Source organism: Hipposideros armiger, unplaced genomic scaffold (assembly GCF_001890085.2).
Source record: "Hipposideros armiger isolate ML-2016 unplaced genomic scaffold, ASM189008v1 scaffold_155, whole genome shotgun sequence".
NCBI lineage: Eukaryota > Metazoa > Chordata > Mammalia > Chiroptera > Hipposideridae > Hipposideros > Hipposideros armiger.
The window spans coordinates 292151-309366 of record NW_017731505.1 but is presented as its reverse complement, the minus strand read 5'-3'; the positions used below and the strand labels follow the sequence as shown (position 1 = coordinate 309366).

Genomic DNA, 17216 nt, shown 5'->3' with positions numbered 1-17216 from the left:
CTGAACCTTTGCAAGCCTGCTTCCTCCTCTGAAAACGGAGATTATAACCACCAAAGATGAATGTGAAATGCAAACGGGTAGAGCCTTACATGGGTGCCTGGCACAGCAGAGGTCAAATGTCACAACAGGCATGCATGGAGGGGTCTGGAGACTGGGAGAGCTCACATTTGCTGAGTGGGCCTGGCAAAGTGGGTGCTAGTTGAGATGGGCAGGACACCAACAGCTGTGTGCCAAATGCTCATGAGAAAAAGGTGCCCACAAGTTCACAGAATGCAAGCTCCCATGATTTGCAAAGGTGGGGTGAAGTGGGGACAAGTGGAGACCTCTCCAGGAAGCATGGAGAAGACCAGAGTCAAGAATGACTTAGGGCATTTTCAAGAAGCAAAGGCCAGTCCTGTCAGCTGAATGGCAGGACTGGGGTCCAAGAATATCGAGAGGAAAAGTTGGAAGAATACTGGCTCTAGACTGCGGGGAAACTTACATCGTAGCTGACAGGCCCATGCTTAGGGTGGCTGTTTGAGCTGAGATCATGGTAATCAGTGGGCTCATTCAGGAAAGTGAAGCCCACATCTTAGGGTAGGTGCTGAACGGGGCACGAGCTTAAGTGCCTGCCTGCAGGGAGCCCCCCCCAATCCAGAGTGGGGTACACACTAGTCACTTCATGAATGATAAGGGTTTTCTTTTTTTTTTAAGATTTTATTGGGGAAGGGGAACAGTGTTGGGGAATCAGGGAAGGGGAACAGCCAAGTTGTTGTCCTTCAATCTTAGTTGTGGAGGGTGCAGCTAGCTCAGCTCCAGTCCAGTTGCCATCTGGCTGCCCTTCGGCAGCTCAGGGCAGCTCAGCTCAAGGTGCTGTGTTCAATCTTAGTTGCGGGTGGGCGTAGCCACCATCCCATGCGGGAGTCGAGCCGGCAACCTTGTTGTCAGGAGCATGTGCTCTCACCAGCTGAGCCATCCTGCCACCTGTTGGCAGCTCAGTGGCAGCTCAGCGCGGGCACAGCTCACTGGCCCATGTGGGAATCGAACCGGTGACCCTGTTGCTCAGAACTTGCACTCTCAACCAACTGAGACACTCGGCCGGCCCAAATGATAAGAGTTTTGAAAGAGGGAAGCAGAGGGTGGCTTGGTCCTTGGGGAGCACAGAGCAGGAGGCCCAGCCCAGCCAGGAGCAAAGCTGGTTCAGACTTGGCATCTCAGAGTTGATGAAGTCCAAACTCTGTCCTGGAAGAATCACAGAAGCCAGGTTTTGGCAGAGAGGTGAGATGGAGCCAATGTGAGCATATGCCAAGAGGTATGCACGAGTGGGACTTGGAAGGGGACATGCAAGTGGCTTTTAAATACCAGAGTGCTGGTCAGAAGGGCGACTTCAATTTTGAAGAGCTGGGAAGGGACACAGAGCCCATGAGAAAGTATCTTGTTTGTAATGCTAAGAAAGTTAGACTTTATCCTGTAGGCAATGGGAAATCCTCTGAAGAACTTTTGTAAAGGAGGGGTAGGGGGGTGGCAATGAGGCTTTGAGAGCTGAAGTCTAGAAAAACCAGCTTCTTCCCCTTAATCTTCCCCATACTGTTCAGTCCTGATTTGCCTCTTTCCAAGGTTACTCTTCCTCTGGCTCCTATGACAGCTCTACTTCCATTACCCTCGTTCAACAGATTTTTCATGGAGCCCTGGCTGTAGGCCAGGCCCTGTGCAGGGAACTAAGAATACAATGATGACCAGGATGGCTGTCTTCATCGTGCTCATTGCTCTCTGAACGCTTCGGGAATGTCCACACTGTCTGCCTTTGCTCCTCGTTGGAAAAAGCTTTGTTTGTCTTGTTTTAAGCAAGAACATTCATATTTTATTTTACATACATTTGCATATATATGCATATCAAGAGAATCTTAACCTCCTTTCTCAGTTTTATGTAGTGTTGATGTAAGAATGTCCAAACCTGTAGAGAATTTTTCTGAGAGTTTATTTGAGCCAAACTGACGACATGTGCTGGGGAGCAAGATCTCAAATGCTCTGGAGAAGAACCGTTTTGCAGCTTCTTTTATGCATTTGAGATTAAGGAGGGGACTAAGGAAGATGACGTGGAGGTGGGAGAAAGCCAGGCGGGATCCCGTTACAGGGTAGTTAACAAGATTATGTGCTCTCTTGAGGGTTAATAGCCCCTTTGAGAGGTGTTAGTTTTGGCATTTCAAAGGTGTGTTCAGCTAGATGTACAAGAACAGTGGACAGGGCTGGTTTTTCACTGAAAAAGTTCTAGGCCTCAGGCATGACTCCCCACCATGAACGGCCCAGTTAGGAATTTATGATCAGATCACCCTGTGAGGTTACTTTCATAGAACCCCTTTTTTTTAACCCACAATAGTCATTTATTTTATCTTTAATATTAAATAAAACTTTTATTTTAGAATAGTTTTAGATTTACAGAAAAGTTGCAAAGACAGAGCAGAACTCCTTATATGCCCCTTACCAAGTTTCCCATTCTTAGCATCTTATATTATTATGATACATTTGTCACAATTAATGAACCAATATCAATACATTATTATGAATTAAGCTCCATACTTTATTCGGTTTTCCCTTAATGTTCAGAATGCCAAACTACATTTAGTTATCATGTCTCCTTAGGTTCTTATGAGCTATCACAGTCACTTGGATTTTCTTTGTTTTTGATGACCTTGAACAGTTTGGAGAAGTACTGGTATTTTGTATCATGCCCCTCAATTACCTTTTTTTCTGATTATTTTCTCATAATTAGACTGGGGTTATGGATTTTGAGGAGGAAAACTCACAGACGTGAAGTGCCATTCTTGACAGATCACATGTTATCAGCAAAATTATTTTTATATTTATCCATCAGTATCTATATTAAGCTAAATATGGGTTCATACTGATGCTTCCAACTCCAACGCAGAGCCACGTGGTATATTCTAGCTTCCCCTCTTGTATAAGCTCTATTTCTGAACAAGCCCTATTGTATCTTTATAAACACTTTCTCTTCCACTCTGGTCTTTACCCACTGATAAGCTTAAAGCTTTACAAGCTATAAAAAGATTTCCATCTGACTGCAGGCGCAATGGGACAGTCACACAGGATGGTCTTGCTTCATCAACCAACTCATTCATCTGTGGCCCCCCTGATCCCCTCAACCTGACCTTGAAACCCTCCCAGTCTCTCAGCCAATATTCACTCTCTTCTCTGAAGTATTTTTCTCCATGATACTCTGGGGCTGTATCAGGACAGCTGTCTCAGGCCCTCATTGCCTCAATGCTCTACACTGCTGTCATGCCGTGGTAGTGAGGAAAATTCTAGACACTGCCTCTTCCCATGATTCCAGATGGAGTACGAGCAGGAGGTTCCCTCTACTCCTCATTACCAAAACTTATCTGGGGGTTCTAAGTTTCCTCTGCCCCTGAATTTACCACAGTCCAACCCTCTGAGACCCAGCTAGCATCTCTCTCTCTTTTGCACTCTTCCCTGACCATCTCATCCTCCAGGCCAGCTAAGTTTAATCTTGTCCAGGGAAAGGAAATACTGTTTTCTGTATTTGTTTCATATATTTCATATATTTAGAACTGGGCTACAGCTTTTGAAACTGCTCCCGTTTCTGTAGTTCTGCCAAGCCAACCCTCCTTGGAAGCAGTGAGCACCTCCTAGCCCACTTCCTGATGGGCTGGGGGGGGCGTGTCAGGGAGGAGGACGCATGTACCTCAAGTGGGGGCACTCACATTGCTAAATGCCTTACAGTGCTTCTCTGCTTCACTAATCCCATTTGGTCTGAGAACATCTGTGGACAACTGAATTTCCTTCGGTGACTTGAAGCAGCAGGAATTAATACATGCAGTCCTGTCCCCAAAGAGATGATTACAATGAAATTTTAACAAAAGAGGTGAGGAGCAAGAACAAACAGTGGATGGGAGCCAGAAAACCTACCCTCATCCTCTTCTCAAAATGCTGACTGAATACCCGATACTGCTTGACTTTTCACTTAGGGCATTTGTGAAGGGAGAAGTTGAGAGAACACCAGAGCGGAAGTGCAACGGTGAGAGTTCCAGTACTCCTCTCTCCCACTGTTGCACTCTTGACCCTGAATGGGACCTTTACAGCTTTAAAGTGCTGTGCTCTTTTAGTGGTGTCTTGGACCATTATTTAAAAGACACTGGCTTCAGGCAACTTGCCCTTCCTGAAGACCCACAGGTTGACCACAGCTGAAGGGGAGTTGGCCATATGGCCATGTGAGGTTGTAGTCCCGCCCTCCCTCTTACCTAGCTCTGTGCCCTGATTTGGGGCTACTCAGCCCACAGGAAGAATGGCTTTAGCTAAGCTGTTTATTCAGAGGGCCACCACTTTCCAGTGGGTACTGAGGCATCATATTGACCAGCACATTCAGCTTTTGTTTGAAATGAGAAATAATAGTACAAATGGAGAACTGGCTGTGGTTGGGAATGTGAGCATAATGGGGTAGATGTGAGGCAGAGTGAGTGCTGAGACTGAGAGGGTTCAGAAGGAGTGGGTTAAGGCACCCAGGGGTGAAGGAGGAAGTGGAGAGTGGGGAAGGAACACAATGAGATTGAAAATACCTGCTACCTGCGGCTGTGTTCTGCAGTCCATCTCACCTGTGTCTGCACTGACCAGGGAAGGGCAGCTTGCTGTCTTCTCAGGAGCTCTGCACCTCAATTGAAAACCAAGGTGGGCTAGCATCAGCTCTGGCCTTGTGTAAAGGAACCCTCTTGTGCATTTCTTCATCCAAATCCTTTGCTTAAAAAATGTTTCTTTTACATGACTCCTTCCACTTGAGCCTTTTCTATATTTAGTGCTGATTTTTTTTTGGACAAACAACTGATTCCCAGCACCTGGTGTTGTCCTAGGTCTTGGAGCGTCTTCAAGGCACTATGGTATTGCCATACGTGGCACTTGGCTGCAGCCATGATGTGGAGAAGCCATCTGCTGCCCTATGAATGCTCTGGTGCTCATTGATGCCACAGGAAAGGGTGGTAGCCAGCACCCAGAGAGTGGTTCTCTTGACCTACTGTGGGCAACAGCCCAGAGATGTGTGAAGTCCACACAACAAGAGTGGTAATAATAACACTAGCTTGATTTGTTGAGTACTTTTTCTGTGTCACGAAATGTTCTAAGGGCTCCACACACATGAACACACATAATCATCAAAGCTACCAGAGGAGGAGGAATCTCTTCATAGTCTCCCTATTTGAGAGATGAAAAAATGGAGGCTCAGAGAGGTGCATCTGCTCCAGCTGGTCATTTGTGTATCTGGGACATCCATGCTGCCTGGTTGGCTTGCCTGGAAGGGGCACTTAATATCAGATCATCTCCATTTTGAAATAAAGGTCTGAGTCAGTATGGATGGCAAGGGGAAGAACAGCAAAGAGATGCCCAAGAGCTTTGTGCCCTCCCAGGGCAGGGCAGGGCGAACAGACCTGGCCACTGAGTGCTAGTTTCTGGGCTCAGGCAGAGGGATAGATCCTCTGGCCACTTTCTTTCCTCGGGGGACTAAATTTCTGGTTTGCAGTGACTGTCCTGCCCTGGTGTTGATTCTATTTCCATTTTTAACTTTTATGGTTACTGGTTGTATGGAAACAACCTGGGAAGGCTCATTTGGTTTGAATCACTGGCTCATTTTTATGAGTTTGCCTGGCAAGGGCACTAGACTGTTGGCAAGTATCACCCTAGCCTGCGCCACGCTTAATGAGATCCCAATTAACTGGTTTATAATTGGATGACACATTGTGTCCTGGAAGCCAGGGCATGTGTGTGTGGCATTTCTAGAAAGGTGGATCAATGCTTCAGCCTCAGTACTCTACTGGCAGTCCTTTTTACTTACCTTTTTAAATTTCATTTCTGAGCAAACATGTCAAGGAAAACCAAGAAACTGGGTGGCAGCCAGATGAGGTCTTCGAGCTCACCATCATGAACGATTTTGGTGAGCCTATGAAGCCATGGGCTATGTTCCCTGATGGCATGGCAATCCCTCCTCAAACCACACATCAGGCCTTGAATCGCTGGAGGGACCAGTCGTTAGAGGTGAAATTAGGAATGGCCACCCAAGCAGATGAGCCCTGAAAGGCATTGCTTCATAGCAAGATTTTCCATAGTTCATATGTTATCACAGAGAAAGGTTATACAAGGGAGGGAGACTGAAGGCCTGAGGGAAAATAATAATAAAGTGTGTGTGTGAGTGTGTGTGTGTGAGTGTGTGTGTGTGTGTGTGTGTGTAAATGTCACCCCCTACCCACTCTGTCCCCAGTTTGTTTTTCTCCAATTCAAGGAGTGTAAGGCAAGATGATTCATGTTCTACTCAACTCCAAATGATTCTTTTTGTTATGTTTTTTTTAAGAAATTTTATTGGGGAACAATGTGTTTTTCCAGGACCCATCAGTTCCTAGTCAAGTAGTTGTTTCAATCTAGTTGTGGGGGTTGTTTTTTCCAGGACCCACCAGCTCCCAGTCAAGTAGTTGTTTTTTAATCTAGTTGTGGAGGGCACAGCTCACTGGCCCATGTGGGAATCAAACCAGCAACCTTGGTGTTATGAGCCTGCGCTCTAACCACCTGAGCTAACCAGCCACCCCTAAATGATTCTTTTGGCCAGGGGTCAGCAAATGTTTTCAGTAAGGCAAAGAGGCAAATTGGGGACATTGTGTAGATACTTGTATACTAAAAAGGAAAAAAACAAATTGCAACAAATTGCACAATTATTTAATAAGCTTCAAAATATAATAATCGAGTGCAGTTTTGTGTAATATAGGTCTCATAATGAAAAGAATGCGATGCTTTGGGGGATGATAATATTTTGTCTAACTGGAGTTTAAAGTTGATGTTCTTCATCATCAACGCAATTGCAAAATTTCCTTTGTGAAAGTTCTTCACCCATGGGCGAGACTTGGCCCACAGCCTGTTTTCTGCTGACCTCTGCTCTTGGTTAAATCTCTGAGGCCCTCTTCCTGAGAGCTTACAATCCAATTCACTTATCAGGCCAAATCCAGAAATGAATTTTTCCTGCCTCATGAATGCTCACAGTCATCCGTTCACTCAATCATTCATTCAATGAACATTTATGGAGCTTATACTATGTGCCAGGCACTGGCTGAGGTGCAGGGACACCCAGGAGAAAGATGCCCTCTCAACAGCCACAGCCTGGTGGGGAACACACACCCACCTTGCTATGTGCTGTCTTGGAAATCAGTGTAACAAAGATGAAGCAATGCATATGTTATTTAACTACATCTGTTAGTTATATAACGAAAGATGAGTTTAGGTAATACTAAATGGAGTACACTTTTGTGGTAAAGTAAAAAAAAAACAGAACAAAACAGAAACACACCCTATAGCTGAGTGGATAAGAAAACAAGACCCTTACATATGCTGTCTACAACAGACCCACCTCAGATCAAAAGACACACAGAGACTGAAAGTAAAGGGATGGAAAAAGATCTCATGCAAATGGAAACCAAAAATACAAAAAAAAAAAAGGTGGGGTAGCAGTACTTATCTCAGACAAAATAGACGTGTGTGTGTGTGTGTGTGTGTGTGTGAGTGTGTGTGATAAAATGTGTATACCTTTCAGGGTTTTTCTTAATTGTGGTTTTCCTTGATTTTTATTCTTATTGGGATAAAGTTTGTGCATTTCTACACTATTTATTAACTAATTCTCAAGTCACCATAAAAACATAGAAGTAATTTTTATAAAAGGAAAACTCAAATCAAAATAATCAAGTAATCTGAGTACTTTCTTCTATTCTCCTATCAACATAATATTGGAAGTCCTAGCCACAGCAATCAAATGAGAAGAAAATAAACGGCATCCAAACTGGAAAAGAAGAAGTAAAACTATCATTATTTGTAGTGATACTGTATATAGAGAACCTCAAAGATTCCACCAAAAAACTACTAGAACTGATAAATGAATTCAGTAAAGTAGCAGGATACAAAACTAATATTCAGAAATTTCTTGCATTTTTATAAACCAATAACAAACTATCAGAGAAATTAGTAAAACAATCCCATTTGCAATTGCATCAAAAAAATAAAATACCAAGGAATAAATTTAACCAAGGAGGTAAAAGACCTGTACTCGGAAAATTATAAAACATGGAAGAAAGAAATTGAACAAGATACAAATAAATAAAAGCATATACTGTGCTCATGGATAGGAAGAATTAACATCATTCAAATGTCCATACTGCCCAAGCAATCTATAGATTCAGTGCAATCACTATCAAATACCAAATGGCATTTTTAGAGAACTAGAATAAATAATCCTAAAATTTATATGAAACCGTAAAAAAAAAAAAACCTGAATAGCCATGGCAATCTTGAGAAAGAAGAACAAAGTTGGAGACATCATACTACCTGATATCAAACTGTACTACAAAGCTACAGTAATCAAAATAGCATGGTACTGGCATAAAAACAACTCCATAGATCAATGAAACAGAGCCCAGAAATCAACTCAAGCCTATATGGTCATTTAATCTATGACAAAGGAGACAAGAATACACAATGGGGTGAAGATAGTCTATTCAATAAATGGTGCTGGGAAAACTGGACCACCTTCTTACATCAAATACAAGAGTAAGCTCAAAATGGATTAAAGACTTAATTGTAAGACCTGAAACCATAAAACTCCTAGAAGAAAATATAGGCAATAAGCTCTCCGACATGGCCCTTAGCAATATTTTTTTCTGATATATCTCCTGGGGCAAGGGAAACAAAAGAAAAAAATAAACAAATGGAACTACATCAAACTAAGACTTTTTTCACAGCAAAGGAAACCATCAATAAAATGAAAAGACATCCTACTGAATGGGAGAAGATATTCGCCAATGATGCAGCTGATAAGGGGTTAACATCCAAAATTTATAAAGAACTCATATAACTCAACACCAAAAAAAAAAGTCCAATCAGAAAAATGGGCAGAGGACCTGAAGAGACATTTCTCCAAAAAGGACATACAGATGGCCAACAAACATATGAAAAGATGCTCAACATCACTCATCATCAGAGAAACGCAAATGAAAACCACAATGAGATACCACCTCACACCCCTCAGAATGGCCATCATCAATAAATAAAAAACCAAGTGTTGGTGAGGATGTGGAGAAAACAGAACCCTTGTACAATGTTGGTGGGACTGCAAATTTGTGCAGTCGCTATGGAAAACAGTTTGGAGGTTACTAAAAAAATTAAAAATAGAACTACCATATGACCCAGCAATTCCACTCCTGGGTATTTATCTGAAGAAATCCAAAACACTAATTCTAAAATATATATGCACCCCTATGTTCACTACAGCACTGTTTACAATAGCCAAGATGTGGAAGCAACCTAGATGTCCATCAATAGATGACTAAAGAGGTGGTACATACACGATACAATGGAGCATTACTCAGCTATAAAAAAGAATGAAATCTTACCATTTGCAACAACATGGATGGACCTAGAGGGTATTATGCTAAGTGAAATAAGTCAAAGAGGGAGACAAATACCATATGATCTCACTTATATATGGAATCTAAAGAATAAAATAAATAAACCAAAAAAAATCTAACAGAAAAAAAAAACCAGAAACAGACACATAGATACAGAGAACAAGCTGATGGCTTCCAGATAGGAGGGGGCTAGAGGGCTGGGTGGAAAAGGGGAAGGGATTAAGAAGTACAAATTAGTGATTACAAAATAGTCACTGGGATGTAAAGTACAGCATAGGGAATACAGTCAATGATATTATAATAAGTGTATGTGCCAGATGGATACTAGACTTATTGGGGGCATCGCTTAGTAAATTCTATTAATGTCTAACCACGATGCTGTACACCTGAAACTAATACAAAATAATATAGAATTTCAACTATAATTGGAAAAAAAACACCCTAGAGTTTTTTTAAGTAAAAAAAAAATGTCCCCAATTCTCTCCCTCATTTCCCCTTAACATTACTCTTCAGAACTAACTGCTGTAACAGTTTGGGGAGGCTCCTTGCAGCCACAGCCACACATACACACAAATATACACAAACTCACAGAAATACACCATGTATCTGTAGCTCGGGTTTTATTTAAATCATTTTATAAATGACTTTTCTCCCCCCGATTTCAGTTTTGAAATTTTGCAGCACAGTCAATAACTAATTTAGCAACAGTGAAGAAATCCGTTTCCTCCTTCCCACATAAACTTCTGCAAACCACATGCTGGGTTCCACTGATGGTAAAGTGACCAATTTAGGAAGTTGGCCAGTGTGTGCATCTTCTTCGTGTGCATCCACCATACAGAGGGTACCATTCTGCTGTGCTGCGTGCATGCAGGCTGTGGAATGAGAGATTAGGAGGACCAACAGCAGAAAAGGGGTAAGTCGCTTCTATTCTTTTAACAAAGCTTTCCAGCAAAATATATGATTTCTGAACCCCAAAATATGGTTTGATGTGAACAGAGTTAATGGTGTGAACAGAGTTAAGTGATGAATGGGCAAATAAGGATAAAAAAGTGACGTACTGAAACAACTCTAAATGTAGGTAAAGTGGACTGGTATGCAGGAAATTTTGAAAATCAAATGCAGTGGTCTTATTCTTTTGGACAGCAAAAGAAGCCAATTCCAAGTTAGAAATTGAACTGGAACGTTACTTTCTGGTCCTGCCAGAAACAATATTCTCTTCTAGAGCCGATGGGTTGGAGGTGAAGTGGGTGGGAAGGCTTTTCTCCTTTGCTACTTCTAAAGAAAAGGACAAACTCTGCCCCCTCGCATACTCACTAGTCACTTGCTAGTGCCAAGGCAAAGCCTGAAATTAACATCCTACAAGGAGCATAATGTTCAATATTAATTACTTTTCTGGGTAGGAGTTTTTAAGTAACATGTTACTATTTCTAAACTTACATACTCTAGTGTTTAGGCATAGCAGGTGGTCAGTTTTTGTTATTGTCAAGAACTGGCAGACTGAAAAACAAACTTTATAATTTTTAAAAATGATACGTTTTCTAGAAAACACAATGAGATCTAAGGACAATTGAGGAGTCTGATTGCAAGAGAAGCTCATCCAAAATTTACCTTATATTTTTTCCACGCTCACTTAGTGCTTATTAAAGTTCTTGGAGTCATTTTTTACCATCCTTCAACGTATATTTAAGTTTTTTAGGTAAGTGTTTCTGCATCCATTTGATGCCCATTATAGACCTTGAAAGTAAATTAATTCTGCGCTGAAATTTATGATGCTTTACAAAATAACTTCAATGGCCCATAAGGAATTGAGCCAACAGGGCCAATGACACGTGTGGAATGGCAATGGAAGTTAATTTCTATTTTATGTTTGTAAACTGCTGCAGTAGCCAATATATTGTAAGGAAGTGGAAAATAGAATAATAATAAAATCAAATTACACTTAGAATAATTCCCTGGCTCCCTCCCACAGGTGGGAGGTGGAAGTCAAAAACCTAGCTGATTCCTGGCCTCAGAGCATGGGCGTAGCCTGGACTGTGTCTTAGAACCACAGAGGGGGTTTGAAAACGCTCCGCTGTGGGTCTGAACCCCAGACCAATGAAATCAAAATCCTGGGGAGTGGCAGCTGGGCAGTGTAGCTTTCTAACTTTCCAGGTATCTCAATGTGCAGCCACAGGTGAGGACCACTGCCTTACAGCAGTCCCTGGACAGCTCTTTCAGTCCTTTCACTAAAGAGCACAGTCCTTTTTTAGGGGTGACAAGGCTATAGGGAGATCTGAAGCTTATTCATTAGCCCCTTGGTTTGATTTCAGAGAACAAAATAACAGTTCCGGGAATGACTTATCTGAAAAGCCGAGGCTGGGGAGCAGGGTGAGGGCAGTTGATGAAGTTTATTTTCTGCTCCAGTTGCCTGCCCTTCATCCTTCCATGTAATAATCCTGACATGGCATGGAGGATTATGAGACAGGAGGCTGTCTTATGGAAACCCCAGACTTATGAATTATGGAGGTGTGTCCCTTAAGGGAGGGTGTCATTCCCCAGGGCTCATCCTTGAAACTCAGTTGGAGGTTGTTTGTGTCTTAGTGTCACCTCCTGGGTCTATTGAGGGGAACATCGTTCCAATGGAACGTATTTGAGTTTAGCTGAGTTATTAAATGGAGTTGAAGGATTTGTTATTTTTTAAACTATTATCCCCAATTTATGACTACTCAGGGCTATAAAGGCACAGGAAATGTAAGCGCATCACCCGTGGTTGTGGATCGGCGTTAGTATGTATGGGCTGTGTTGACTTTTCAGATGGTTACAAAGAGCTACTAGTTGGTGTGTATGTCTAAAACCAGTGGATTTCCAGTTCTATGGGATTACAGAGTGCTCTGTGGTCGACTAATTGGTGCAGAAAGGCAAGGTGGGTAATCAAAACCAGGTCTTGCTAACTGGCGCCTGGGTTCCAGCCCTACAAAATTCTTAACTGCTCAGGTGCATGTAGGCTCCGTTTCACCTTTGCCACCTGCCTACCATCTGAGTGTCCTTGGGTAAATCAGCCTCTGTGAAGCCTCAGGCTCCACATCTGTAAAACGGGGGCTTCTGATGACATCCACCTCACTGATTTGTAGGATTAAACCAGGAAATGAATGACTCGCTCTCAGCCCAGTGTCTGCCTCATGGGAGAGTGCACCATATTTCCTGGAATTCACATAGAATAATTTTTATTATTTTTAGGTATATGAAATAAGGATCCATCCCTTCATTGAGATGTGCATTTAATGTGGTAGTGGTTTCCTTTGTCTTCCAAAGCTGTTAGTGAATCCATCAAATTTGAAATAGGTAAAATAAAGTATCTATTATTAATTGTAAATTTCACCTAAGGTGATAAATCCTATCTGTACAACCATTTCTTCATTAATTTACTTTCATAATGTACCAGTTGTCAACATACTCAATGTGAATGAACCAGAACCCATGAAAAATTAGAAATATTTCCAGTTTGGCAAAAAATCAGTTCTGGTTGAATCCCACGTCATGGCCAAACAACTAAGTCATTCAATTCGGGGGATTAATCACATCTTATAATCAATAGGTTCTCTTCACACTTTAGTATTACGGGGCATCAGAAGGACCCATCCTGAGAAAGGGGTGCAGCTGAGGAGATGGGCTGAAGCAAACCACATGTTGGCAAAGGAAGGCTTTGAGGACAGAGAAGGAGGCATCATTACAAAATCACTGCTTGCAGCCTAGGAAAGGGGTATGCAAAGATTAAAAGCCATTTGTTTCAAAAAGCCAGTGTTGGGCACCTCACAGACCATCTTCACCTTAGATTATTAGGAAAACCTGCAGGATTTATTTTAGCATTTATTTAGCAGGATCAGGTTTTTTGCACCAAGTCTTTGCCCTGCCCACAGCTCTTACCCCATGGGCTGGGTTCTGGGGGTGGCCCTGTGGCTCACTCTGACTCCCAGGTGCCTCAGCAAAGGTAGACTTTTCTGAGCTGTCCTTCAAACTGCACTGGTCTTTCAAAAGTGTGTTTTCGGTGTCCGCTGGGGTCCAAGTTGAGGAGGAATATTTGGGCGAGGACTGAGACAGGCCGTTTTCATTGCACCATTGGGCTCCTTCAGAACTCAAAGGAGAGAACTGGCTCATCGTGTGCCATGGACTCAACTAAAGAACTGATTCTGTGCAGAAAATAGGAAAATAGTTGTGAAATCACTTCCTCAATAGCTAGCAACAGCTGTATTTGTCAGGGAGGGGATGATAAGCAGATTTCTTTTGGGGTGTGACTCATGGTTTCTTTACAGGAATGGGTCTCAATTTTTTTTTTCTGGGAACACTCAGTGAAAGATCCAGACCATGAAAACCCAGTCATCCTCCTCAGGGTGTTCTGTGCAGTGAGCTCACTGACATGTCCGGACAAAGGGCTTTTCCTGGCAGCTTGAACTTGTCTCAAGTTCAGCCATTTACCTGTGGCTGCTGTAACAGAGTACCACAAACTTGGTGGCTCAAAACAACAGAAGTTTATCCTCTCACAATTCTGGAGGCCGGAAGTCCAAAATCAAGGTGTTTTCGACAGGACTGGTTTCTTCTTGGGGTCTCAGAGGGAAAATCTGTCTCATGCCTCTCCCCTAGCGTCTGATGGTGGCAGGCACTCCTTGGCATTCCCTGCATCACTACAACCTCTGCCTTCATCTTCGCGTGGCCATCTTTCCTGTGTGTGTCTGTGTCCAAATGTCTCTCCCCTTATAAGGACACCAGTCATTGGAGTAGGGCCCACCCTAATCCAGTGTGATCTCATTTTAACTTGATTCCATCTGTAAAGACCCTATTTCCAAATAAGGTCACGTTCACATGTACAGAGGTTAAAACTACTTCGACATATCTTTTGGGAGGAGGGAAATAATTTAACCAGCAACACTTTCCTTTTTTTATTCTCTATCCTGCCACTTCCACTCAATCCTAGTCTTTACTTCACCAGCTCCCAATCTAACTAACACTTAATTTACTTTCCAGGAAGTGTATCCTACTTAACTCATGTCCGGGGGTCTGATCTGAGCCCCATTATACCATCATTGACACCCAGGGCTGACTTCTCCTTAAGCACAGAAGGCACAGGGCCCTACAGCCCATGATAATTTAAGCAAAGATTTTAATTTCTTTTAAAATCAGCAAAATAATTAATATAATCCAGCTTGGATTACATTCATCTTTATAGCAATGGGATCATAAAGTATGATTTTTACTTTTTTTTTTTAAATATTTTTATTGGGGAATTGGGGGGATGGGAACAGTGCTGGGGAATTGGGGAAGGGGAACAGACAAGTTGCTTTCGTTTTGTTCTTCAGTCTAGTTGTGGAGGACGTTGCTTCACACTGGCCCAAGTTGGCACCATCATTGCACTCTTCCCGGGTGAGGCAGATCAGTCGCTGGCCTCTGGATGGCCGCTCACAGCAGCTGCTGGCCGCTCACGCTGGCTGCTGGCTACACACGGTAGCCCATGGCAACCCACTGCCGCAGGGGCTGCAGCCTACGCCGTCGCCGGCGACTCACAGCAGCCCAGCTCCAGGTTGAGCTATTGTTCAGCATCTTAGCTGTAGAGGGCAGTGTCACTGGCCCTCATATGTGGGATCCGAACCGGGGCCCTCCAGCATCCCAAGCCAGCTCTTAACCATCGCGCCACTCGGCTGGCCCTTTTTATTTTTAATGGAGGGAGAGGCCCATGAAGGCCCTAGTACGTCGAGTACATGAGCATCATAATTTGGCCCCTTTGACATCCACTCGCATTCTGTTTTCTGATATAGCACAAGCACAGGAAAATTCAGGAATTGCTAACGTGTCTCCAATGAAGGAGATTTACGTATCGATGCACGAGTCCTTATCTGAAACCTGTGGGCCAGAGTTGTGTTAAAGTCCAGAATTCTTATTTTAGCAAGATAATATGTTACCTATTTGATATTATTACAAAACACTTTCAACGGGTCCAGGTCACACCCACGGCTGTTTCTGCCTTGAAAGTAGAATGCTCACTCTAAGTGGCTAGATGAAGGTGATGGCAGCCTCAGGTCAGTTCGAATCAGGTTTTGCTGCCAAACACAGTACGAAAAGCAAAACAAAATCATCTGGTGCTCAGATCTTTCAAGATTTCATAATTGCAGAGAGGGGATTGAGAGAGGATCCACATTAAGAAAAGAAACCATAAACCACTGTCCTGAGTGGCAGAGGCCTGACTCTACCAATTTGGGGTTCTCTGATTTTTGTTTCTTTTTCTTGTGTTGACCTCCCTTTCATACTGGGCAAATTCCCAGGTGACTGGGGCTGGCTGTTATTTCATTCTGAAGAGAGAGGCACCAAAGAGCTGGTTAGAAACTCCAATTGCAAGAGCAGGGCTTCCCAGTCTATGGATGAGTCTCAGCCTAAGATGATGGATGTGATCAGCTTTGGACTAGGGTGTGCCAATGCCAAGGGAGATCTTTTCTGTGGTGCAGGACCAGGACTAGGGTGAGGGAAGCGAGGCATTTGCTTTGGGTACGAAATTTAAGGGAGGAAGGGTGCCCAAAAACTCAGTCATCAAGATGAATAATATTTTAATATTATTTTTTTCAAAATCAAATCGGCAAGCTCCGGACCGCAGGCTGGTTGCCTGTTTCAGTAAATCAAGTTTTATCAGAACCAGAGCCGGGACGAGGGTGAGGCAGGTGGAGCAGGGCCTTCCAAGTCCAGGGTCAGAGTCTGTTCTTGTTTGAAATGTTGATATCATGTCCAGCAGGGATTTTTGGTTTTTAAAATAGTATTCACCTGGATGACTAAGTTCTTGGGTATCCCTTAAATTTGGCACTTGCAGCCCCGCTACTGGGCCTGACTCTTTTCCCAGCAAGATCCTCCAGTCTCCTGCCTGGGGTGCTGGAGTGTGATGTTCATAAGCCGAGGGCTGTCAGAGTTCCTAGAGCTGGGGGAGGTAAGTAGATGGGGTTCTGCGCTCCAGACATAGACTGTCTTGAGCCTCATGTTTTCCCTTTGGCAGTTCTCCTGTGCCTTCACTTGTGCCTGAGGTCCTGAACCCAAGGCTCTGGATTCGACCTTTTGAGGCAGTAAGTCTCAGCGAGGGGACCAGGAGGGTGTAACTTTTCATGCGGACTCTCAATCAATCCATCGGGCAGCACCCCCTGCCATGACTGCTGCCTGAGCTCCAGAGTCTTTCTAGACTTCTGTGATGTAAATGGACTTTGCTGTAGCTGACCCTTTGGCTTCTCCGCCCCGCCACCTACTGCTCAACCCCGTGCTCTCCACCTTCCTCAACATCCTAGGTGGTCCTTGTCTGCTGTCATCTCCTCTTATGCCCTCTCTGATCTTGTTAGGGTCCTTGTCATTTACTGTCACTTTCATGGGAACCTTTAACTGTCAGGCTCAAACAACAGAAGTGTTCCTTCTCTCTCTCTCTGTCTCTCTCTTTGTCTCTGTCTGTCTCTCTGCTCTCTCATTCTCTGTTTGATTTGCATAGTTTCACTTTCTGCCTTATTTGTATAATTACTGTTTTTCCCCCTCTGTTTTATTTGTAGAGTTGCCAGTTCTCTATTTTTTTTTCTTGCATCGTTGCCATTTCTCTGTTTTGTTCACAGAGTTGCCATTTCTCCCCTGCCAGGTTGGACAGTATTTATTCATTGGTTATATCTTTTTTTTTAAAGATTTTTATTGGGGAATTGGGGAAGGGGAACAGACAAGTTGCTTTCGTTTTGTTCTTCAGTCTAGTTGTGGAGGACGTTGCTTCACTGGCCCAAGTTGGCACCATCATTGCGC

General features: G+C 43.3%; 1 protein-coding gene across 1 annotated transcript in view; it reads left to right on the top strand.

Annotated features, from left to right (window-relative positions):
* Nucleotides 1-10199: 10199 nt before the first annotated feature.
* The window catches only part of TLR8 (toll like receptor 8), an 18159-nt gene continuing 11142 nt past the window's right edge, over nucleotides 10200-17216 (top strand). The window contains exon 1 of the mRNA XM_019651188.1: nucleotides 10200-10350. The gene's annotated coding sequence lies outside the window, so the exon portion shown is untranslated. The remainder of the gene's footprint in view (nucleotides 10351-17216) is intronic.